General features: G+C 40.5%; 1 protein-coding gene across 11 annotated transcripts in view; it reads right to left on the reverse strand.

Annotated features, from left to right (window-relative positions):
* The window catches only part of BBS9 (Bardet-Biedl syndrome 9), a 432,422-nt gene that overhangs the window by 38,584 nt on the left and 367,625 nt on the right, over positions 1-26,213 (reverse strand). The window lies entirely within an intron of this gene.

Consider the following 26,213-nt stretch of genomic DNA (forward strand, 5'->3'; position numbering starts at 1 on the left):
GTGTAGCCTTTTTCCCCCTGTGGCCTGTGTGATTTTGGCATAGAGTCAGCATTTCTTCTGCTGGTTCAGAGCTCTGCCTGCACAGACTCTTCTCCCCACACAGCAGTCAAATCCAGTGTCTCCTATATGCTTCACCCTGGAGCGCATTTGCGTACCTGGGCAGCCATGGTCAGCTGTGGTGGTGAGCTCTCCACGCTGGTCAAACAGGAAATGAAATTCAAAAGTTCCCAGGGCTTTTCCTGTTTACCTGGCTGAAGTGCAGTGGAGCTGAAAGTGCTATCCAGAACGGACACATTGGAGCACTCTGGGACACCTCCCAGAGGCCAAACAAGTCGAAATGCATTGTGCTGTGTCTACACTATCCCTAATTCAACCCAGGAAGGTCGAATCTAGTGCTACTGCTCTCATTGAGGTGGAGTACAGGCATTGATTTTAAAAGCCCTGTAGGTCGGCAGGAAGGGTTCTGTAGTGTAGACACGCACTTTATAAATTCAGCCTAATGCAGGGAATGTCAATCTAACAATGTAGTGAAGACCAGCCCTCTGTGTCCACAGAATGCTTTCCTAGCTGGGCTGGAGCAGGAGGAAGGCAAAAGAGCTTTCCTCACCTCACTACTCCCTAGCCTGCTGCGGCTTCTGGAATCTTACTGAGGATCCAGTGCCTTTTACAAGCCTTCCACAGCAGTGTTTTAGCGATCAGTGGTGGTGGCACATATGGACAGGCTTCCAGGACCTGGTGTCCTCTAGCTGGATTTGAGGGGGATAAAGTGTATATTCCCCTCCCTATTCTGTGAATGACTTCTGATACAGCAACTATCATATAACACAGAGAAAACTAGCAGCTCAAGAAGTCTGTTTGGAGTGCACCACACTACAAATATTTTCTAGGACAGATGGAGGCTATAGGAAACAAACCACACATTCTAGCACCCCTAAGGCTGCTACAACTCACAACAACAGCCAGGCAAGTCTCCACGCAGTCCCAGAGTCCATGGAACAGAAAGGTGGCTTAAAGCCCATTGACCACCACTGCCTTCCCCCTGCCCCACCAAGTCTATTTAAATAGTCTGTTGATTCTGTTAAAAATTGATACAAATTCTACTAGTTTATTTATTTTCAATTAGGCATTTAATTTAATTCACAAAAGGATTATTCCATTCCCACTTGGAGAGTTCACAATGACTATATATACCCTATTAGAAAACCCCTGTTTTGGTGGTGAGGAAGAAAAAGATATGTATGTCGTCCTCCCACCCCGCAAACACAGTGGGGGTTCTGTTCGAAATATAAACTTGATTCCAAGGTGACAGTTCACCTCCCCCTAAATCCAGATATGCTTTTTCTAGAAAGCCTAGAAATACCAAATTGCAAAGAGTTTAGAATTATATACAAAATAAAAATATGACAAAAAGGGAAGCTTTCATCTCTCATGGAAGCAAGGGCTGTTTTTGTTGATACATATGGAAAAAATTAGGCCCAATTATATGTTGTGCTTTGGCACTGGGGTTCCAACTTCACCACACGCTTACTTTTTTCCACAGAGATACCATTACAGCCAATTCCACTCTTGAACCTTTGAACTCAAACTTTGTAACACAGGCATTTTTGTTGTTAGATTACTTGTGCCCTCAATGACATGCTCTGTGTTACAATTGTACTGTATTTAGAGGTTACAACAGGGTGATCTGTATGGATACTCAAAACAACATCATAAACAAAATATATTTTTTGAATAAACCATAACCTACTGTAGCATAAGCTTGTTTTATCATGCATTTCTTTATGCTTCTTGTCCAAAAAAATTCACTCAAATGGTATTGGTACTGAATGAATGAATGAATGAATAAAAAGATGCTCATTATATTCTTTACTACAGTGAAGACATTTCTTTCCTTATAAGATAAATAACGTTCACGTGAATGAGACCAGTCTGGATTTTGAGTTTTATAAAACATCTGAAAAAGCAGCCACATGACTGAAATAAATGACATAGCTAGCCCTACAGGCTGGAAATCCTGGCAACTGATAAAAGAGGAGAACCTCCAGTCTTTCTGCACTAACATACTGTAGCAGTACACAAGAATATGGATTTATTTCCCCTGGGCCGCACATGGGCTAGATATCCTACACTTGAATATGGCCACAGGATACTGAGCTATGATATCATTATATCTGACACAAGTAGATAGGACGCTCCCACAAACTTACTCCACTCAGCCCAGAAGATGTGTTCATATTTAATCCACAGGAATGGCATACCCTCAACCCGAGACTGAAAAAATGACAATCCTCTAACTAATTCCCTGCACACACCCGCTCCATTTGAAGGTGCAGACTCTATTCCCTGGTACTGAGACAACCAAGTCCAATGGCTAAAGCCATACATTGCAATCCTAATAACAAACAATATTAGCATTTATCCTGAAGACACAAATAAAAAGTCCATATAACTCCACACAGACAGTTGGGCCTATGCATACAACATGATATACTAGATACAGTCAGACATGTTCCCTGCCCCAAAGAGCTTATGATCTAAGAGAGGTAAGAGAAGGCATGGAACAATAGATAAGGAGAAGAACGATGTGGGGAATTATTGAGGAGAAGTTTTAGGAGATATTTAAAGGAGGAAAGAAGGTGATTGGCAGACAAGCAGCAACAGAATATTTCTGGTATTTGGGGCATAAGTGCAAAAGAGAGACAAGGGGATGGGTAAGGTCAGATGATTAGGAAGAACCTCAAGAGTGAGGGTGGGTGAAGTAGAAAGCGACAGCAGTCATGTAGATGGGTGCAATATAATGTTGAGACTTAAAAGTGGAGGACAGAGAGACTGACTGTGGTAACAGACAGGAACATAATAATGGGATTCAAGGAGGTAGGATGGGATGATGTTGTCAGAGTGATGGGAGAGGAAAATTGTGTCAGAAACAGTCTGTAAGAGGGGAGAGGTGATAAGAGGAAGGCCAGAGACAGTCATCAGAGTCAAGTTAATAAGATAAGAATGTGGATAAAGTGAGCTGTAGCTCACGAAAGCTTATGCTCAAATAAATTGGTTAGTCTCTAAGGTGCCACAAGTACTCCTTTTAATTTTAGCACTGTAGATCATAAAGAAAAGAGGAGATTTAGGTGATGTTATAGAGAAAAAAGTATTGGAACTTAACAAGATAAGGACAAGAGAGCAGAAGAGGAGAGAGAGACTGAGATTGAGAGTCTGGGAGACAAGAAGAATATGAAGTTGCTACCACCCACTGCTGGCTTTTGAAAGGATAACTGACAGTGCTCCAAACCAATCCACATGCTCAGTAGAGTTTAGCAGGACTAGTCAATGGCAGCCCAGGTCCTCCAAATGAGTAAAAAAAAGTTTCACTAGATATTTTTCCTCATTACAACAGAGAATACTAAAGCATAGCTATCTCAAGAATTAACACCGATCTCATTTTGCTCACACGCTATGGAACATATGTGATTGGCCAGAGCTGCACGTTTCAGATTTGAATTGAAATACACATTTCCCCAAATCTTAGGAGTGTGCAGATCTGGGGTTTGGCTGGACCTATCTATAGTCTGGTGGAGGAATGAAATGCCTCCTCAGGAAAGTCAGCCAGCCAGTCAACCAACCCATCTGTCCTGCCACATCTTGATATATGATGTCTATCCAACTGCCATATTCTATGAATAATTGGTTCTGCCTGTGCTCAGAAAAGAATGAACGTTATACACAGGGAATATGGAGCAGAGAGAGCCAGTGAAAAACAAATACAAATGGCAAGGAAGAAATATTCTAATTGAAATACACATGGCATACCGTGAATACCATGCAGTTGAACTCTCCTCACTTTTAGGGGAGGGCTTGTGGGGGTTCCTCTTTTACACATAGATAGCAAAGGCTGCCTTTCAACTAGAAAACATTTTTTTTTTAAACTGAATCACCTGTGAGGAATAATATATACAAAAATTACAGGAAAAAGACTCAGACCAGTTTTGTGAATATTTCAAACCTCCAAAAATAATTCAAGAAATGTGCAAAATCTAGAGCCTCTCAAGGTTCACCAGGTTGTTTTGTTTACTAATCTTTACAGCACACTTTTCAAATAAATATTAGCAAACTTAGATGTGAATAGGGTTATTCCCTCTGTTTCCAACCCTACATGATACAGGCTATGGCTACGTGTGCACCGATGCAACCACGGTAAGCTCTCTAATGTAGCCACTCTAAGCTGATGGGAGAGGGCTCTCCCATCAACTTAATTAATCCAGGAGCAGTGGTAGCAATTTTGGTGGGAGGTTGACACCAGGTTGAGCGACATAAGTTATACCGACATAAGTGGTAGTATAGACATAGCCACAGAGGCTGAAAAACACCTGCTCCTGGAGCCCATGTTAGATTACACGAAAGTCATTCAAGCACAATCCTTTCCTTTGAAAACTAACAGTGACCTGAAACGTCAATGTAAATTATAAAAAATGATTAAGCAGAATATGAATTCAAATTGCTTACATGAATACAGTGTTCTGTCCTTTCCTGTCTCTCAAAGGAAAATATATGCGATATCTATGATCTTGATAGTATGGATAATATCATGTTTGTCTGGAGGTTGCAAAATTATTATGCTATTCAGTTAGTTGGATGGAGCAACATAGCATTCACTTTTTAGCATAATAATCCTACCAGGTTGATGCTATATTCAGACCTCATCTGTAACTAAAATAGGCCTTCATAAACTGATAAAGATATGAATCAGTAATTTCACTCTGTGAAAGAGCTGAGCACTTGTATTAAAAAACTGCACAGTGAATCAGAAGATCGGAATTTTAAACAAGAGATAGATAACCAAAACTATAGCAACTGACTTCTCACAATTCGATATATAAAGCTTCAATGCCACAGAATTTGTTATCCTAAATAAACAATAGAAAAAAATATAAATTCCAAAAGAACTGCATCAAAAACAAACAATTATCACGATGATAAACCCATTAGCAGAACAAAATCCGACAATGGGTGAGACACTACTAACTGCCAATGTTATAGTTTGTTTTAAAGGGCTACCAATTTTTTCCAACATAAAACTGAAAGAAATACACAATTATGTGCAAATGTACACTTTTCTATTATTCAGAAATAGGATGGCACAGTAATAACTTAAAAAAATACTGATAACACTTTCACCCTTATAATTAAATTAAGACAATGATTTTATATGGATAGCATTTTTAGAAACTTACATAACTGGCTGTTGATTTAGCAGTATTTAAAATTTTTAATGTCATTTTAAGCTGATTTGCAAAGCTCCCTAAGATAGTTAACTAACTGTCATTCATGACAAACTGAGAGACTAAGATCATTAATGTTCTGATTATACTTAAGCACATGCCTAACTTAAAGCCTGTGATTAGTCCCTTAGACTTCAATCATGCTTGAATTTAGGCATGTGCTGAAGTCCCTTGCTGAACTGTGCCCTATAATACTGGGGTGTCGGGGGGCAGAAACTATCTACAACTACTCTGTGCTGGCATATTTTAAAATGGAAATTCAGTGGAATACCCTCTGTACAGTGAGAAATGCCTCCATAGGAAGGTTGGATTTTAAGGCTTGAAGACTGTAAACGTTTTCCTCTGGAATTAAACAGAAGGTTGTCTACTCTCTTATTTACACTTATATTAAAGTCTCAGTAAGTCCCAACTCCCACAGAAGTCAATGGGAAAGCGCCCTTTGGTTTTAATGGGAGTTGGATCAGCCCCTAAGAGAACAATTCACTGTACTCCTGTTTTTTCTTTCCATGCTCCTTGGTGTCTCCAGACAGATGTGGCGTTGCAGCACTTTCACCCCAGGCCTGGTCTACACTACAAAGCTAGATTGCCATAAGTCGCCTTGCATTGACCTATCTGTGCATGTATCTACACTCAAATTTATCTGTAACATAAGTGCCCCATTGCAATGACACAGTAACACCACCTCACTGAACAGCGCTGAACTGGGATCAACTTACTGAAGTCAATGCAGCATGGAGTATAGACACTCTGTGACCTATGTCAACCCTAACAATCTTCCAGAAGCTGTCCCACAACGTCCGATAGTGACACTATGGTCCCAATTATGAAGGGATCATGGAAAATAGAAAGCCACCCTCTTTCCTCTCCTTTAGCTGCCTTTTCCTGATTTCCCAGGTTGGTGAGCGCACCTAGCATCTCTCCCTTGTGTGCAACTGGCCAACTGACCATGCCAGTTCCATGCACTAGACACGCTCCTGTCTGGAGCAAATCGAAAGTATTGGATCACCTGGACCAATGGGGAAAAGAGGCTGTGGAGGTACAGTTATGGACCAGTTGTAGGAATGTGGACATCTATGAAGAGACTGCACAGGGGATGCAGGAATACAACAGGGATCAGTAACGCTGCATGAAAGCAAAGGAACTGTGGTAGGCATATCACGACAGAGCGCAACCATAGATCTCCCAGAGAATACCGTGGATACCTCCTAGGAGCCAAAGACACAGAACTCTGTCATGAACATTGGGCAGGGTGGGACATGCAGCAGGGGGCAGCTATGCCGAGAGCCAGAATCTTTTTCAGACTCTGCTGCAGTCTAGCCAGTCCCACCAGACAAGCATGGATGAGCCCGCTGAAGGGAAAGAAACTGAAGGTAAGTGTGTACATACATTTTTCCTTACAATGTTTAAATATAAAGACAGTGCCTAGCCTAGCCTCAAGTTAGCAAGACAGATATAATAACTTTTCATTGTTTTACTCAGATGAGAAGGGATACCAGTACAGAGGTACAGTTGTTATCTGCTTTTCATTACCCTATAATGGTGCGAGTAGAAGACATGGAGAACAGTTTGTTTATGTACATAGATGTCCCTTGTATCCTCCTGAGAGATTGCAATGAAACTTTTATGAGATACTCCACAGTTGTCTCCCAAACGTTTCTAGGGATGGCTGCTTTATTTCATTCTCTGCAGTAGGACACCTTCCCACTCCACTTAGTCAGGCACAATTGCAGCGAACAGGCTAGTGTCATGTGGGCCAGGTGGCTCTGGGACATCATCAGCAGCTGTGCTCTGTGTGAATTTGTGACCCTCAGGAGTGAGATATCAGCTAAAATCACCACCACCTGTGGAAAATAGTACTCAGGACTTGTCTACACTTAAAATGCTACAGTGGCACAGCTGCTGCTACGCCACAGTAGTGCTTCAGTGTAGACACTGCCTATGCTGACAGGAGGAATTCTCCCATCAGTATAGGTACTCCACCTCCCAGAGAGGTGGTAGCTAGATCGACGGAAAAATTCTTCCATCAACCTAGAGCCATCTACAAGGCTTAACTACATTGCTCTGGGGTGTGGACTCCAAAACTGGAGCATCGATAAGCATGTCTTATTTAAAACCCTAATCGGAATAAAGAAAGGGGGTTTGGAAAATTCTCTTTTGCTCTCCGTTTTAACTGTAAACAGAATGATAAATTTGTCTGTTTTATCTATAGATGCTGCCATTATGGCCTTGACAGGTTCCCCCCCTCCACACCCACAGAATGTGTGACCCTGATGAAAATGAGAAAGAAGTGGATTAGGGACGACTTGTTCAGCAAGATCCTACAAGCCCATGCTTCATTGGACCATGAACAGAGGGTGAATATGGCAGACCACCTGGAAAAGGCGAGAGTGGACTGGGGAAAGGTCCAGGAGTCCCAACAAGAAAAAAAGAGCAAGTTGCACCTGGACATAATAGGGCTTCTCAGGAAGCAAACACAAATACTGCAGATTCTTGTGGACCTACAGGTCCAACAGTCATAGGCTCACTCCCTTTGCAGTCAATGGAGAACTCCCTTTTAACAACTCTCTACGCACTGCAATATTCTGTGACATCATGGGCTGCAACCCGATCCCTACCACTCCACATCTGTAAGGACAGTAAAGACAACTGCAGCTTCACTTACACTGAGCTGTAAGAGCCACAGATGATGTATGCATAGCCAAAATGGACTGAAATTGACAGGAATGTTTTCTTCTTTTCTAATTTTAAAGTTCTGTTCTGTTAGTTTATTTTAGAAGTTTGTCTTGTATTTTTAATTGCACTTTTTGCATTGCTTTTGGTATGTAATAAATTTCTATTTTTTGGAAATAAATTCATCTTTATTACTTCATAACATATACCTCAGAATGCTTAGTGATACTCAAAATGCCTACTACCTTAACTGTACAGGACCACAGAACTCATAGGTTCAGTGAAAAATACTGTGTAATAAGTATAAATCTACACCAAACACCACTCAATTCCAACAGACCCCTAAACTTCAGGGCTCAGTAGAGCACAGTCCACCATACCACATTACCATGGCTAACCATTAAAGTGCTCTTTCAAGGCTTCCCTCAGCCATATAGATCCACATAGAGCTCTTCTAATGGCCCTTGTGCCTGACTGTTCAAACTCAGAAGACAGCTACTCCACTCCTGCCCTCCACCCCAGTGGTAACTTTCTCCCCTTTGTGTCACAGATATTATGCAGGGCTCAATAGGGAACTATAACCACTGGGATGTTTTTCTCACTGAGATTCAATCTTGAAAGTAAACAGCACCAGCATCCCTTTAATCTACCAAAAGCACATCCAGCTCTCATTCAGCACCTGTTTAGGCAGTAGTCTTTCCTTGGTGTTGTCAAGGAGACCAGTGTATGTCTTCATGAGACAAGGGAGCAAGGGGTAGGCTGGGTCCCCCTGGATCACTACTGGCTTTTCAGCTTCACCAATGGTGATCTGCCAGTTGGGAGAGATTGTCCCTGCTTGCAGCTTTCTGAAAGATCCTGTGATCTTGGATATGTCGGTGTCATCCATCTTCCCTGACTAGCCAGCACTGATACTGGTGAAGCGTCCTGGTGATCCACCAACACTTGCATAACCATAGAAAAGTAGCCCTTTCGGTTGATGTACTTTGTGACAAGATGGGTTTGTGTCAAAATAGGGATATGTATGTCGTCTATCACCCACCACAGTTGGGAAACCCCATTGCTGCAAATCCATCCACTATTTTCTGCACATTGCCGAGAGTCAACGTTCTGCATAGCAGGACACAATTAATGGCCCTATAAATTTGCATGGAAACAGCCCCTTCTGTGGATTTTCCAACTCTGAAATAATTTCACACTGACCAGTAGAAAACCAGCATGGCAAATTTCCAGAGTCTGATCACCACTCGCTTCTCAAGTGTCAGTGCAGCTCTTATTCCAGTGTCCCTTGCATCAGAGGGCTGGGGAAAACTTGGCATACAGATCCAGGAATGCGGCCTTTTTGCATCCAAAAGTTCTGCTGCTACTGTTCGTCGTCCCAAACCTGCATTACGATGCAATCCCATAAGTCAATGCTCATTTTTCAGGCCCAGAAGCGGTGCTTTGTCATCTGCAGCTGTTCCAAGAATTCAACCAACAATCTTGAACTGGTTTTCACAATATCAGGATCAAATAAATCATCATGTCTTCCATTGTTCTGGTTCTTCCTGAGGCTCTGCAAATACTGGAAGATCATTTGTCCTGTGTTTGCAACATTCAAGACAATACTGAAGAGCCCTGCAGGCTTCATGCTTCTGTTAGAGATGGAGAACAGCAAAAAGTGCCATGTGGGTTTGTGGGATTTAAAAAAAAGCATTATGGATGGAGAAAGTTGCATGATGGGCACTTGACCCCTTGCTTCCAGCCATGTCTGAGTGACTTGTTTCTGCCCCACAGTGCATTGCAAAAATTTCCCAAAAGGCACTATGCTGGGCAGAGGGGAGTGGCACACTGGGATACCTACCTCTGGTACACTGCACTTTGCATCCTGTTGTGTACATGCAGTGCCAACACATGTGGTCAAATATGCACACACAGGAACAACAGACTAACTGCAACAGCTTTACTCCGACATAACTTGCATCGACGACAGCTTGTAGTGTAGACATGGCCTCAGTTTCCCCCACTGTTCTTTGGCCAAGTCCATCCATAAGAGTGTCCTGGCCCTCCAGCCAGACCACTCTGCAGAATCCCACCCCTTCTGGGGCCACCAAGTCCTTTTTCCTATATCCAACAGAAACGTATATAAAACAAACTTCCAGCCTAACTGGGTTCAGCTGGCAGCCACCTCATAGCATGCCTCTGCTGCTCTAGGCTGTCCTCCTTTCTTACCACAGGCTTCTGTGGGGACCAGTCCCACAGACCAGCACACTCCTCCCCTCACTCAGGGTTTCAGGCAAGCTACAGCGCCTCAAAGCCCCTATCTCCAGTCAAGCACCCAGCTCACCTCTGCTCTTCCCATCCTTCTTTCAGGCTGCTGCTCATAGAGTGGGATCTCTCTACCTCCTCTCCTCTGGGTCTCCTCCTCCTGACTGGGATCACCCAGTTTTTAAATGCAAAATATCCTTGCTCTCCCACAGCTGGGCTTTATTTTTAATTAGGCCAAACCCGCCTCCAGGCAGGTTAATTGGCCTTAAGTTCATATCAACCTCTTTCCAGCACGTGTGGACTAAACACCAAATCACAGTGCCATATTTTCAAAGAAACTACACTTTATGCACATAAAGTCTGTACAGTATTTGCAAATACAAATTGGGTGTTAGACATGCAGTAATATATGACACTTGAATATGCACAGCTAGGACCCTTTAGGTTGAAATTATTGCCTAATGGCTCAATAAAGTGACTGACAGTAAGATACAGAGTCAGATCTTTGACCTTTTAAAGGCTGCTTTGTGCCACTTTGGTAATAAAATCAGCTTGAGTGGCAAGTGGATGATTCCCTGCGTGAAAAGGAATCCTCTGGCAGTGTAAGGCCAGCACACTGGCTCCTGCACGTCTATCCATGCCATCCCGTCATGAGGAGGGAGTGGGATTTGCTGGGGGGAAAAGGATATGGCTGGAGTGTCCCTAAGGTGGCTGCTGCTGCAACAGCCTGTAGGGTCAAGGTCAGCTGTATGTAAACTGGAGCTGCCCTGAGGGAAGTGATTCTGGGCACCAAAAATTACTAACGAGCTAAGAGGATAACATCAGTGGCTGGCAACCCAGGTAAGTAATAAACACACTGTACATGCATTTGGGAGTTTTGCTTAGGTAAATAAAGACAAAGTAAAAATTTCAGGATTTGGTCCACTGACTGAATTTAAGGGCAATAGCAGTCAAATATTACCCATGGGTTTAAACACTTCTCTGAGAACATGCTCTTTTGGCTAAAGCCATGAGTAATATTGTTATTCTTCACTCGTAGCAATAAAAATGGTATAGCTACTCAAAACATCACCATATTTTATACAGTATAGATAGATATCATATATGCACACCATATCAATCAGTAGATATTCTTAAGCATGACTGAAATCACTACAGACCTGTTAAGGGCCCAGTTCCAGAAGGGGCCTTCAAATACCACAGAAAGTCAGTGGAAACTGAGATTGCTCAGAACCCCTCATGACTAGGCCTGAAAGTATTTGAACAAGACTGTCTCTAAGTATTAACTAATACTGTGATTCAGTCTATAAACTGGTATTCCCTGAGACCTGTGCATTTCAAGGAAGTCGGTTTGCTTTCTTTGGAGGCTCACAGAGTACATATACCTTATTTTGGAGAAAAGGCTGCTTGCTCCTGATCTAAAGTAACATCTATATAACATGCTCCCAGATACCACAGTGACTAGAGTGCCTTACATATGCCTGTAATAATCCCATGACTAAGTGATGACAATTTAACAATATTTTTGTGTAGCCCTGACACAAGTCTACACTGATAATCAGTTCATTATAATGAAGCTGTGAAAATAGAAGGGCTGTCCTTAATAGGCCTATCTGAGTATTTACCTATCCTGTACAGTGTATACTACATATTCAAGTAGTCTCCTAAAATACAGAGTTTAACAGTATTGAGCAAAATACAGAGTTTAACAGTGTTGAGCTACAGGCTTTCTTGAAAGATTTCTCTCTCAGAAACTCCTCTTTACAGAACAAGTTATATGTACTTTCATTCAGGCTGATTTTAACATCTATTTACTGTAACTTCTAAGACTGACAATCTTGTATTTTTGCCTTTTCTCAATCTTTTCAACCTGTCAAAGAACGAAAGTGTGGGTTATGGTTCATTTCACTGCAAGTGCCTAGAAGCCGCATTATATCACTGTCCCCCACTATAGAGTCTCTTGTTCTCTTTCTCTCTATTCATAAATGAAAACAGATGATCTCAATCAAATATAAATTCACAGAATTATGGTTTCCTTTATTCTAGTGGTATAAAAGTTTATGCATAATTGGCACAAAATTTTATCCTGTGGTTTAAACTTTTTTTTAAACTTAAAAAGGAACCATCCTGTTTAAGAACTTGATGGTTTCATTTAAATCCAGTCCATCATATTTTCTGATGTTAACAAATGTGGATTGACTGAACAGGACTGATTTGTAACACCATCCAAAACTCAGGAGAGCTCCATGGCTCACCTTTCCTAATTCACCTTTCCTAGTCTGAAGTCTAGACTATAGCAATAGATTGAGACAACCAGTGGTTTATCAGTAGTACAGCCATAAAACTTAGGGCCAAATTCTTCTCTCACTTAAATGAATGTAAATTCATAAATTGATTTCCATTCAATACAGAGCAGAACGTGGCTCTCAATTCTGCAAAGACAGTGTTAGTGAAACATACTTCTCTAGATATTTAATGTTAAATGTGAAATACACCTTAAAGTTTAACATTTTGGTCTCCTACTACCACTTGGATGCCAAAAACTGTCCATAGTTCTATCTAGTTAGGTATGGGTCAAGCAACATACAATTAGCAAGCCTATTACGTATTCCACAGACAACGCTAGTGAATGCCAATTTCAATAACTGACTGGCACGCAACTGTAACAAGTCCACTGTTATGTTTCCATTGGGCTTGAATTAAAGTAAACTTTGTGAAAGGAAAGACCTTTTACACTTGGCTCCAAAGCACAGGAACAGATCCTCAGCACATGTAAACCAGCATAGTTCCATTGACTTCAACGGAGCTACACAGAGTTATACCCATATACTGGCCTATAATGTTTTTGGGGCCCACAGCTCTTTTACTATCACAGAATTACTATTATAAAAGGGAACAAGGTAAGGTGTCCTTTAGATGTCATTCATCATGTATGTAGATAATGTTCCTAATACATCAATGTAAAGAAAAGGGTAACTGTGCAAGGAAGCATCTGAAAAGCTATTTCATGTTTACTTTTCCACAATTTACTTAGAGCAAAAAGAAGGAAACTTTCAGGTTTATTACAGTGTTTAGCTTATGTAATGCAGAAACAACAAACAGCTCATTCCATGCTATCACATCATGAAATAACTGACTTTTACCAATCCTCTGCACTACTTCAACCTAAATGGAACTCGCTCCATTGTTATCACTAAACATAAATTCACTTGATGCTGTTGCATCAGTGTGCATGTTCTGTATATTTGAAAAGTTACACATATTAGGGTGCATAATCAAACTGGAAAGATGTAATTAAAGTAACACCCAGTGAGCCAGATTCTGTATCCATTAGAGTCAACAGGAAATACTACCATTGACCAAACTGGGTGCAGAATCAAGCCCAATGTCACTAATTTTCACGAAGAGTTTTCAAATTTCAAAATTCAGCACCAGTAGAAGCAAGATCATGTTATTTGGTAACAAATATTTTCTCAAATATCCCCTCTGTTTAAGCTACTGTCAACTTTCTCTACTTGCCTGAAAATCTGTCCCAGGTTCCTATCCTAGCCCGGCTGAGTTGGATAGTGACTAACATGGTGACTAGTTTGTGGATGTGGATATACATGGTGTAATCCCAGTATGAGCTCCGCTCTCCTCCTCCAAGCCAGATTTTGGACCTGGCCTCATGCTTCTTTCTTAAGCAAAACTCTCTTTCAATTCAACGTTGTGACTGCTTCTCATTGAAACAAATAAGGAATATAGAATTTACCCCTTAAATATAATACAGGATCCTAAAGGCTGTCCTGTTTCAATTTTAAGCTAAAATTTACTTAAAACATATATACATATAAGTTTACTTAAAAAATAATATGAGAGCAGACATTACAATTACTATCAAGGCAGTTGCTTACGGCACGTTCCATCACAAATAGATTATAAATTACATTCAAAGGAATCTTTTTACTTTTTAATCTTCTCCCATTTAAAATAATTTATCTTTGAAAAATTATAACAATATGAACACACTTTGTGTGTCTGAACACGACAATCCTACTTCTCAGTTCATTTAAGTCATGCAGCCAAACATACCCCGTATTTAAAGCACACCTTGTTGTGTGGTATAAATTACAAAAATTATTATTCACAGCAAGTTTATAATAACACACCATTAGCATTAGGATAATAAACATGGTTAACAAAAGTTCTATAGTAGGCAAGGTCGTTGCTGCACCTTATATTAGCTAGCGGCATTTCAAGATAAACTCACTTTTTTAATAAAAAAATCCTAATCCAGAGGATTATAGACTTTTAAATGTGAAACTTTTTTGGTAGAAACTATCAGAGGAAGCAACTAAATGGATATGAAACAAAGAGAAGCATATTTTTTTTCTAGTTTAACTGTTGAATAGCCATTTTTATTTCTTACTTTCCAGCATATGTGAAAGTTGCTCAGTCAAGAAGTTTATGCTCTCCTAAACCTATATTGTTTCAAGAAAACAAAAACAAAAACTAAAGCACTATGCAAAGCCAGGCTATAAGTGAAATAGCAATTAGTAAAATGTGTTTCTCTGATGCAGAGAACATAAAAAACAAAAACAAAAAAATATTCAAAATGGGATAAAATTGCTAAAATATGAACCACATGAAACTAACCAAGGCAGAAAACTCTAAACCTGACCAGAATTCATTGTCCACTCTCCCATCCCTGACAGCACATGGGCCTCTAGGCCCACTACTAATGGAAATCATTAACGCCACCTTCAAAGAAACACAACTACTAACCTCCCTGCAATAGTCTTCTTCTTAGCATATGCACAACTTGCCTCAGGTTGCACGTGATGGGGATTCATCACTGAATTTGATCCACTGGTTGGATCATTAGCTTCCCTGGCCCGGGTACTGATGGGAAGTGCAATGTGAACGCTGATCCATACCCCCTACCCCCCTGGAACTATTGCTTAATCTCCAAACTTCCATTCTTAAGCAAAATTGTTGAAAAAGTGCCACACTCCAACAAGTTGCGACATCTGCCAACAGCTAGGTTGCTTCACAAATCATGCTCCAGAGCACTGCACAGCATGGACATAGTGTTAGTAGCACTAGAAGACAACCTCCTTATGGATATACATACAGGCTGTATCTTCATACTAATTCTTCCAGACCTCTCTACAGTATTGTGACTTGGTAATTCACAAGGTATCCAGCCTACATGATACAATGGAAGTAGATGGTGAGGTGCTAACATGGCTCCAATTATTCCTTTCTGGCAGAACCCAGAGAGTGGTGATGAATAGCTGCTCCTTTCCTATGTACAGACTTTCATCTGCAGGAAGAAGGTTTTCTAACTTGTTTCCCAGAGTAATCAGCCTGAGCACCTCATTGCAACAAGGCAAAGAGATTAATAGTGTTTCAAAAATGGTTTGGAATTTACATGGGCTCAGCCATGCAAATACTTATGCAAGTATCTTGACTTATCAGTGGAATTACTCACATGAGTAAAGTTACTCATCTGCGTAAGTGCTTGAAAGATCTGGCTCTAACGTTCTTCATGTTCTGCTGCCTGCACAAAACTTGCTGATTGTTTCATTTGCAGTTCTCAGTCACACAGCTTTTCTATTTATTTAAAAGAGCTCATGTGTCACTTGGCGACGCTGTATATTAGGGGATGAATCATGTCTGGTCCTCCCTCCGCAACCCCTCCATCTTCTAGAGTGATAGGGAAGGAGACTAGTCAAGTGTGAGACCACAAAATTAATAGAACAGTTAGTCTTTGATGTCTCATTCAGTAGTTTGTCAGAGACATTGTAAGAAAGCCAGAATTAGGTAGTTGGCTGAACTTAGGCAAACTGGCTAATTCAGTATATTGCAAATAGAGGTTTTAATTCAGAAGGCCTGCAGAATATAGTGTAACAATCATTACAAACCTGAGACAGAAGCCTAATTTTTACTCTTGAACTTAACCAACATTACCAGCCATAATTATTTGGCTTGAACATATTTTTAAAAAGTGGTTAACTACAGTATGGGCGTAATGGCATAAAGATAGCAGCATTTACAAGTCACAGGTTCTTTCCTTCTTCTAAAAAGGCTTGGATTCATAAGCCCAGGACTCTCTGATGTATGCCAGACTCTGATGCAGAGATGGTATATGAACTTAAGTGGTCATTTAACTTCTCTCTGCCTCTGTAAAATGGGGATAATTCTGAATATTCAACTGTTCTAGCTAAAGGAAGTTCAAAAATACTACAGTGAATTCAAACATCAAAGCATAATACAGGATGCATGTTTAATGGAAGCCAATATACTTCGGATATAGGGATGTTTGAGACTCAATTCACATAATGTCAGTAAAATGCCTTGACATCCTCAGAGGGAATACAAAGTGCAAATATTATAATTAGCATCAACTTAAATTTCATTATTATCTCCTATAGTAATCGTGAGCATGAGCTGTGACTTGGGAGTCATATAGCTCTTGACAGAAGTGTGCTCTCCTGTGACTTTTTTAACTGACCTTCTGTTTGGGTCCTGGAGGAAGTTTATGCTCTAAGCAGGACCTATCTATTTTGAGTCAGGATCCTGTAAAATGCTGCATATCCTCAATTCCCATTGACTTTATTGGGACTTGAGAGCACTTAGCACTGTGTAGGCTTAAGCCCTTTGTTCCTCACATTCATCTCAACCCTGACAGTCAAACTTGGGGACTTGGGAGTAGATGCAGTTCATTCACACACACACACCCCACCCTCCCACCCGCACATGGAAATCTTGATATTACACTGTAATACTATGCCTGACTCAGCAGCACCCCTTGGATGTCATCCTGAACTTCATGATATTCTCCCATAATACAGCCTCATTTGAAGAAACACCATGGGAAAACTGATCTGCTGTGAAATCTTATGTCCATCCTAACCATTTCTTTAAAAAGCTACATTGCTTTTCTATGATCACTCACTAGGCTTTCCATCAGGACGAGTAATTCTTCTTCCCTAATGACCTCTAATCATCTTATCAGGTTTTATATATATAATCAGCTTTTCCTATGATTTTGCCTCATGGGTGCTCACTCCAGTTAGTATAGAACTTTAGCCGTCAGTAGACTAACTAGCACGGGATGAAAGTGATTTAACTTATTGCCATTACCTAGTTAAATTGCCCTGTACCATTACAGTGTGGAACGGTGATTTGGGAGTTCCAGTAGCAGCACTCGGATGGAAACTGTTGGAAGTCTGTTATATGAAGGGCTGGAATTATTGGACTACTCCCATCGGTGCTATGTAAGCACTTTTAGAAGATGCTGGAGCTTGTTTCTTTACGTACACTATAAATTTTCAATGCCAATTTTAGACCCTAAAAGAAAGGGTTTGAGCCAAAGCCTCCAATGGGAGTCTTTCTGTTGAGTTCAATGGCTCAACCCCTCACCTACCTTACACAAAAAGATTAGGGAAAGGTTGTAGTCCAGTTTTCACAGCCACAAATGGAAGCCCAGGGGCATAAGGTGACCCCTTATTAACTTGAACTGGCTACCCATACTGCTGTTTGCAGTTGGGAAGGGGAAAGAAGCTCCACAAAGCCACTATGTTCCCATCCCCACCATGCAGGTACATGGGTGTGGATGGGGTGAGGAGAGGAAAAGAAGCCTTAGCTCCACCCCACACTCCCCCCAATACACCAGTCAGTATTGTAGTTGTGCCAGCCTATTGGCAGACGTACACTGCACTGGGTATTGACCTGGAGCAGTTTACTCCTTCCATGGAGCAGCAGGGAGACTGGGGTGAGGTTGTGACTAACCAAGTCACAATCTTCTTCACAGGCTGCTCCAGGGACAGCACAATAGTGTGTGTTCTGTTTCTCAGGGCAGACTGTTCCCTCATGACCTAGCTGTTACTCTGTAGTTTGGGCAAGAGTTTATATCTATTTATACACATTGTTTTTTAAGACAGTCTCTACTTCTGTGTGCAGGACCATTTGGGCTTTAGTGGGAGTTGAGTGTGGCCAGCACCTCCAGGAGTTGTTCAGGATCTTCTGTGATCAAGCTCCAAAGCTATTTCCACACCAAAGGGGCTGCAACTCTGATAGCTGGCTTATAAAGATCCTTTCTGAATAAAAATGATATCCATGAACATCTCGGAACAAGAGCCCACTTCCTTTTCAAAGCATCGCAGTCTGTACACAGCCTATGTACAAATATTATATTCTGATAAATAGGCTGCTTTAAAATAGCACTAGTCATGCTTTGTGCCTCCACTGTCTGGAATGCAGGCACATACAGTTTGGAGGCAACCTGCAGAGCCCGCACGCTGAGCTCTGTCCTACTGGTGTACTTCACATTTACAGTGTTGTGATGTGCATTTTTTAAAAACATTTGTTGTCCTGAAAGTCCTTATATACATGGAAGAAGCAGCATTCCTCCCACGACCATATTAGAGCAGAACCACTTCCCAATTTTATTTCTCTTTTAGATGAAAGCTGCTTTGAGTTTTAAGAACCTAAAAGATGTTGTCTTATTTTGAATAGGAAATTACACCCCACTATGACTAAGAATGCCTACAACACAGAACTTCGTCATACTGAGAGCTAGGACCCTCAGTCAAATACACACCAAAACAGTCATAATGAAGCACCGATGTATAAGAGAAAAATACAATGACGACACTTCAAAAATGGTAACATAAGTTTAAAATACTAAAATAGGGTGCATTATATATCTTATCAGTTAATGTCTTCGTTTAACAAAATATAGGAATTCTCCCTATCTGTGTTCTATAGAATATATATACATTATTCCTTTTAGTACCAATAACTTGAAGTAAAGTTCTGGTTTTTGTTTTTCTTTTTTTGGGGGGGAAGGGGAGCTGAAAAAGGTATATAATGTACTCTTGGAAATCTATGAAGGATTTTGATGAGTGCAGAATAGTAGAAAACTCAAATGGGTCTCTTTAAGGCCGAGAAGGAGATATAATGTAAATAAAATTTACATTTACTTCAATTAGAATGTACTGTACATTATTGGTAAAGTTCGGGTGGCAGGTACAGCTGATGTGTATGGGTTTATATTTGTGCCTATGACATATCTTCAAAATTAAAGCAAGCCCCTGAAACAACTGGAAGGCCTACTGTCAGTTTTGAAACCCCCTAAAGATAGTTCTAGGATCCTTCAAGTTTAATATCCTCATTTCACTCCTACATTACACTGGTGACATATGTTTATGTTATTACACCATAGACATGTCCTTCTGACATGCTAGGAGTTAATGTTTCTGCTTTCCAAAGAAAAAGAATGGCTTCTGGTTACCAGCTAACCAGTATAATGTGGCATGTTAATGCTGCTGGGAAATTATATGCATCACTAATATTCTTCTTACACTAAGGCCAATATTTTCTTTAGGTCTGGCATTTATGCTATACGTTTTTACACAAACGTCTCTGTAAATTCTTTTACATTATTTCTTCCATAAATCAGATCTAAGAACACTTTCGGTACCACAGTTACATACAATCCCTTTTGTAGAATTCCATTTAAAGGTCAGCTATGCTTGTTAAGATTTTTAAGGTGTCTGTTCCATTTAAATCGAGTTAAAAAAATGGAATGGAATCTACTACGAGAGAACAATCCCACATAAATGAAAACCATGTGCAAACATTCAACAGGCCAACTATGTAAAAACGTGTTATATACTGTGTTTATATGTATTTTATTCACAGACAAGGTTTGTATTAGGATTATATTGATTTCCTGGTGCACATGAATGTTAACTGTGCCATTGTACCATTGTGTATATGTTAAACCCCCTTCTCTAGCTTTAAATATAGACAACTATAACGTGGAAAGTTGACTGCTTCTTTCAAAAGATTATTTTAACTTATACTTGATTTATAATATATTTTGATTGGAGATCCATACTGGTAACCAGATTTATTTGCAGAATGTCCCTACATATAACAGACCAAATCAACTTCTAGATCTGAAAACCTCTGAACTTTGGATCCAGATCTGAATTTTATGGCACTGGAACATCTTTAATCAGAAATGCTCGCTGTTAAATTGCACCCAAATAAGATAATTTCCATCAGACCCAGACTGTACAATGTCTAATTTCCTAGTACCTGAGTGAGTTCAAAATCTGGAGGAGAGTAAGTAGGCTGAGGCTAAATCCAAAGATCAATGAGGTGACACAGGGAAAGAAATGAGGATACTACAAGGATCGGTCTGATCAAGTCAAACACTTAAGTATGTGCTTAATTTAAGCACGTGAATAATCCAATTTGATGAGACTACTTACATGGTTACAGACAAGCAAATGCTTAGGTGCTTGTGGAATCAGGGACCTAGTTCTTGTCCCATTTTTGGGCGATCTTGACTGCCCCATGTTTAAGAGCTTTACAACTTGGGAGAAGCTCACTCTCTTCCTGGGATCCCAGGCAGCACGAGTGGCTATTGGCCCTTTTCTCATCTGCTTCTGATTAGACCTTGTGAATTACCCCCTCACCCCCCATAATCTGGCCCCATGCTTGCATAACTCCTAGATTACATTAATGCAGAACACCGCATTTGTGTCTACCCTTGAAGACTTCACAGATGCTACAGAACACAGCACTGTGTGAGGTGCTGTCATCCGTAGGGAGCACATTACACAACTTCTCCTGGAATACCACTAGCTCCTACTTGCATCTCAGTGCAATTCAGAGGCATCACCTGGGTACCTGAGTGGCTATCTTTCTCCTCATGTGCCAAAAATGCATCAGAGGCATTTGATCTAGCAGGCTACAGAATGAACAGCTGGTTATAGGAGTTCTCAGTGTAGGGCCCTTGTCTCAGGAATTTGCTCTCCCTCTGAGTCCCAAAGAGCCAGAGGCCATTGACCTTTTCTTTTCTCAAGCCAATCATTTGACTGGAAGGGTAGTCTGGGAGATGGGTGTGACTATTGATTGCAAGAAAATATTTGTGGAGAATCTTCTTTTCTTGATGCTGTTTAACTAAGCAGCAATCATGAATATTTATTTAACTTTTATGCACACATCCTAAGACATGTGCAGTATAGAAGATAAAGTTTAACAACAACAAAAAATTGATGGTACCAATGATGTCACACAATGATGCATTTGCTGCATGCCTCTCACAACTGGTTAGCAGAGGCACTCAGCATACAAACCTGTGCTTCACTCCACTTTCATTTTTGCTTTGGTGATTGCTTTTAAATATAAATGACTAAACGTGGCTACAATACAGTACATTTTGGTTTCCATTTGTCAATTTTCAGCCAAATATGAAAGCCCACATCCTATCTAAATAAAACAAATCAAATGAAAGCATTATCCCCTTTCATAGAAAGTGCTGTAACTTGGAATTAAGGGCTTTGTTTCCCAAATAAACTGAAGAAAAAGAAATACAGCTGAGTACAATTTAGAACCTGATTTTCAAATCAAGTCTCTGTTTTTTCAGGCATAAATTGCACCTGTATTGACTTGCCAGGAAAAACCCTGAATAAACTGTGAGCACAAATATGGAGATTTTGAAAATCATGCTCTATTTTCCATACACAACATTCTGACCATGCTATTTCCCTTCCTTCATTACTAGCAGTCTATTCTGTTGATGTAGAAAAAGATAGCCAAACTTCTCATAGAATGTAGCTCAATGTAGCAATGAGGCCCAATCCAAAAAACGCAGCCTGAGCATTGATAAATTAGGTCAAACAGAGATCATAATCCAAATTTTGGACCAGCTTCTCAGCCAGCATAGATCGGCGTAACTTTAATAAAGTCAATGGAGCTACAGCTATTTCCACCAGAGAGGATCAGGCCATTCATCAGGCTACACAAAACACCCTGGATATTAAAATCCTGGGCCAGATCCTCCACTGGTGGAAAATGGCATAGGTCCATGTCTTGGGATTATCTCTCAAAAAATGGAAGGCCCAAGCAGTTAGATTTTCAACTGCTGGAAACAGATGTGGCTCAATGGACTTTCTACATCTACAATGATTCTACTCATTGAGATCTGAGCCTGTAACCTTTGGAAAGGACATATTTGGATCCAAACTCTGCTGCGTGGGCCCTTCTCTTTTTCACAGTGTAACCACTTGCTACTGGAAAGATTTTGAAATACTTGAAGAACACTGACAGAAACCTTTCTAAACACAGTGTGACAAAGTCAGTGCTAACAGATATAAGATAATGGTGAGGGCAGATATATCAACCCTAGAATGGTGAAGGCCCTATTCCCTATGAGTTGAAAAAAAGTTACCTCAGGTTAACTAGAGACACTTGAGGCCAGTTAAGGGCTGCTAGTGACCTTCAAAAACCCTTTGAGAGGAGTGGAGAGACAAGCTGCAGCAGGGGTAGTGGCAGCAGGAAAGAAAGGCTTCCCCTGAGTGGAACACTGTCTCTCTTCCCTATAGGGAAAGAAACTATTCTAACAACTGCTTGGGGAAAGACTGACCACTGGGACCAGCATAGTAACATAACCCCCCAGAGAGGGGGCAGGGAAAAGTATTGGTTTGGGGGTGGGTCGTTTTGCTTAAGAGAACTTCTTGGACCTACCCTGAGGCCTACCATGTAAACAGGGAAAATAAAAACAGAGTAAAGAGAAAAACTCTCTGGAGTCAGATTGATTTACTCCAGGCCCCGCCACCACCCATGGGAGAAGTGCTGAGGCAGACAAGGTATTTAGCTACAACAAAAAATGCACCACTAGGAGTGTTTGCCCTATTGTATAAAATTGTTTTGGGAACTCATCATGTCAAAATAAAGCTTAGAGAACAGATGGAAACATCACAGGAATTGATGCACAAATGTTGATTAATCAGTGTTAAGAATAATTATTTATGATAAAACTCTTGTCATATGATTTAACAATTGATAAGTGTTTCCAAATCACCACCTGTGTCAAGACTTTACCAGATAAGCCCTGAAAGCCCACCTCCTCACCTCTAAAAGCAACCTCTTACTTCGTCATTCTTCTGTTCAAATTGTAAATTCTTTTACTTGCAATGTTTCTTTTGTTTTCTTGACACTGTATTTAACAATTACTACTTGAGCTAAATAATAAATCAACATTTCCTACTTCCTCTGTTATATCTGTGATGTTTACAAGTTGAAACCTCCCATATGGGAAATGTATTTCTTGATGTAGAGCTAATAAATGCAATAGTTTTCCCTTTCATTTATAAAAGTGTGTCAAATAGCTGCCAAACTAAAAAGAAATAAACTCTTAAGTCTGGTTAAGAATACAGTGGCAGTACTGAGTCTGCCCTTCAGAAAAAAATTAAATATGGTGCATATTAACTTTCTCATATGCTGTCCATGTTATTTTAACATTTAGTGCCAATACACCTCTGTTTTGACTATTTCATTAATGAGGACAATTCATGCTGTGATACCATGGATGTTCCAATGACAGGTTCCAGAAACGGAACGAGGTGCTGATTGATACATCCTTATGCACTGTGTTCACATTTTAGGGCCAGGCAAAGTTCAAGATGCTTCATTTCTCCATATCTGTTTTGCCTATCCAAAATTAAAGAACTAGGATGTAGGCTTTCAATGGAATTTCACTTAGTGTCTCCATAAGTGCATTATTACACGATTCTCCAGTATTCCACTGAAGTATCTCTGCTCTGTGCTGAGCTGAAATAGCTGCCTTGGATGGCACTAGGGTCTCCAGTCAATCAGCAAGACAAAGTGTTGCACTGAGCCCCAATGCAGTACTTCCTCCACTGCTGGTGACACTGCATATAGACAAATTATGTCAGTTTTGTGGAGGGTGGCGCATGTGGAGAGAGATGGGAGAGAGAAGAGGGAACAGAGAAAAGATAGCAGTATATCTCCAATACTGATGTCTTTGTCTACATTTGCTTCATCCCTCTGCTCTGCTTTTTTTCCTGAACTAAATTGTAGGACAGTTGATAGCACCCTCAGAAAACATAAAAGACAAGCAAGGATCCCATGGTGTGAAGTGGTGAGTCCCACAAGAAGGGAGAGGGTATGCAATCCAAATATTTGATACAAAAATGTTTTCCTAAACATTTGGGTTCCCCAGATTGGCTGGTATTTGGGAATTTATTTTATGTTATTTAAAGTTGTACGTCCTTAATAATAAATGACTTAGGTTTAAAAGCCCCAGTTTACAGTATCTTTTGAAAATGGCTAAGCCACAGAAGCTGTCTGGATAGCAGCACATCCACTGTATGCCCAACGGTTCTATGCTGGCGATTCATACAGAAGTATTACTATTATCATACTGATAGTAATAAACACTAGGTTTAATTTTAAATGGGGCTTAAAAATCCATTTCCTTCCCTTACCATTTGCTATTTATTTTTCAGCTACTCAGTATTCCTGGAGAGTTGGAAAAATCTTAAACATTTCAACACTTAGCCATACTGTTGAAAACTTTATCTTTAACAGCATAATATTTCTAAATTAAAGTTTCTTGTCCGGAACTGACTAGGTAAATACATACCATGTATGTATATTTTTCTTTTCAAACTTCCATTTTAATGTATGTCTTTCAGTTTCAAATCACCAATTTATATCATCTGCATCAAGACAGAGACAGTGAAGGAACAAGCTTTTAATGCCAGAACTCCCACTTCCTACATCCCGCTCTCTTGAATGGCCCTTTCAGCAGCTTTTGGGCTTATGAGAATAATTACAAATAAAATGTTTTTCATGTGGATGCTGGTTTATAATACATACCAGTTCCAGTTCTGAGACCAGGCTATGCTTATAACTAACAGAGTAAGACTAATTCTCCATTTTGTGAGACCCCCTTAAACTCCTCTGGATCAGGCTACCACAACACCCTTGGTGTAGGGACAGTCCCTAGGTGGTGTAGGGTTCAAGGTGATTCAGAGATGAGGGGAAGGAAGCTTTGGTGGAGAGCTGCTGAGCTTAGGGCGTTCTCAGCTGCCAGAACAGCCCTTTGATGTGATAGGCAGCCAGACATAAGTTAGAGCAGCCCCAGGGCTGCTCTTACCTATAGACTCCTACTGTGATTTGATGTGTGGGTGAAAAGAGCTATTTGTGCACAAAATAAGTTTCTCTTTCTAATCATTTTATGCTGGAGTACAGAAGCCATAGAGCTGAACTCCTTAGAAGAATAACAAAATTGTCTGAGGGGCTGCAGAAGGAAAAAGGGCAATCAGTCTTTTAGCTGCAAATGGCCAAGGCGGACTGTTAATACATAGAACATAAGAACGGCCATACTGGGTCAGACCAAAGGTCCATGTAGCCCAGTATCCTGTCTTCCGACAGTGGCCAATGCCAGATGCCCCAGAGGGAACGAACAGAACAGGTAATCATCAAGTGATCCATTCCTTGTCGCCCATCCCCAGCTTCTGGCAAACAGAGACTAGGGACACCATCCCTGCCCATCCTGGTTAATAGCCACTGATGGACCTACCCTCCATTAATTTATCTAGTTCGTTTTTGAACCCTCTTATAGTCTTGGCCTTCACAACATTCTTTGGCAAGGAGTTCTAAAGGCTGACTGTGCATCGTGTAAAAAAATACTTCCTTTTGTTTGTTTTAAGCCTGATGCCTATTAATTTCATTTGGTGACCCCTAGTTCTTGTGTTATGAGAAGGAGTAAACAACACTTCCTTATTTACTTTCTTCACACCAGTCATGATATTATAGACCTCAATCATATCCCCCCTTAGTCATCTCTTTTCCAAGCTGAAAAGTCCCAGCTAATTTAGACCCCATCATTTTATATGTATAGCTGGGATTATGTTTTCCAGTGTGAATTACTTTGCATTTATCAACACTGAATTTCATCTGCCATTTTGTTGCCCAGTCACTCAGTTTTGAGAGATCCTTTTGTAGCTCTTCGCAGTCTGCCTGGGACTTAATTATTTTGAGTAGTTTTGTATCATCTGCAAATTTTCCCACCTCCCTGTTTACCCCTTTTTCCAGATCATTTATGAATATGTTGAATAAGACTGGTCCCAGAACAGACCCCTGGGGGAAATCACGATTTACCCTTTGTTTCCTATCTTTTAACCAGTTACCAATCCATGAGAGAACCTTCCCTCT

The sequence above is a fragment of the Eretmochelys imbricata genome, chromosome 2 (genome assembly GCF_965152235.1).
Source record: "Eretmochelys imbricata isolate rEreImb1 chromosome 2, rEreImb1.hap1, whole genome shotgun sequence".
NCBI classification, from domain to species: Eukaryota; Metazoa; Chordata; order Testudines; family Cheloniidae; genus Eretmochelys; species Eretmochelys imbricata.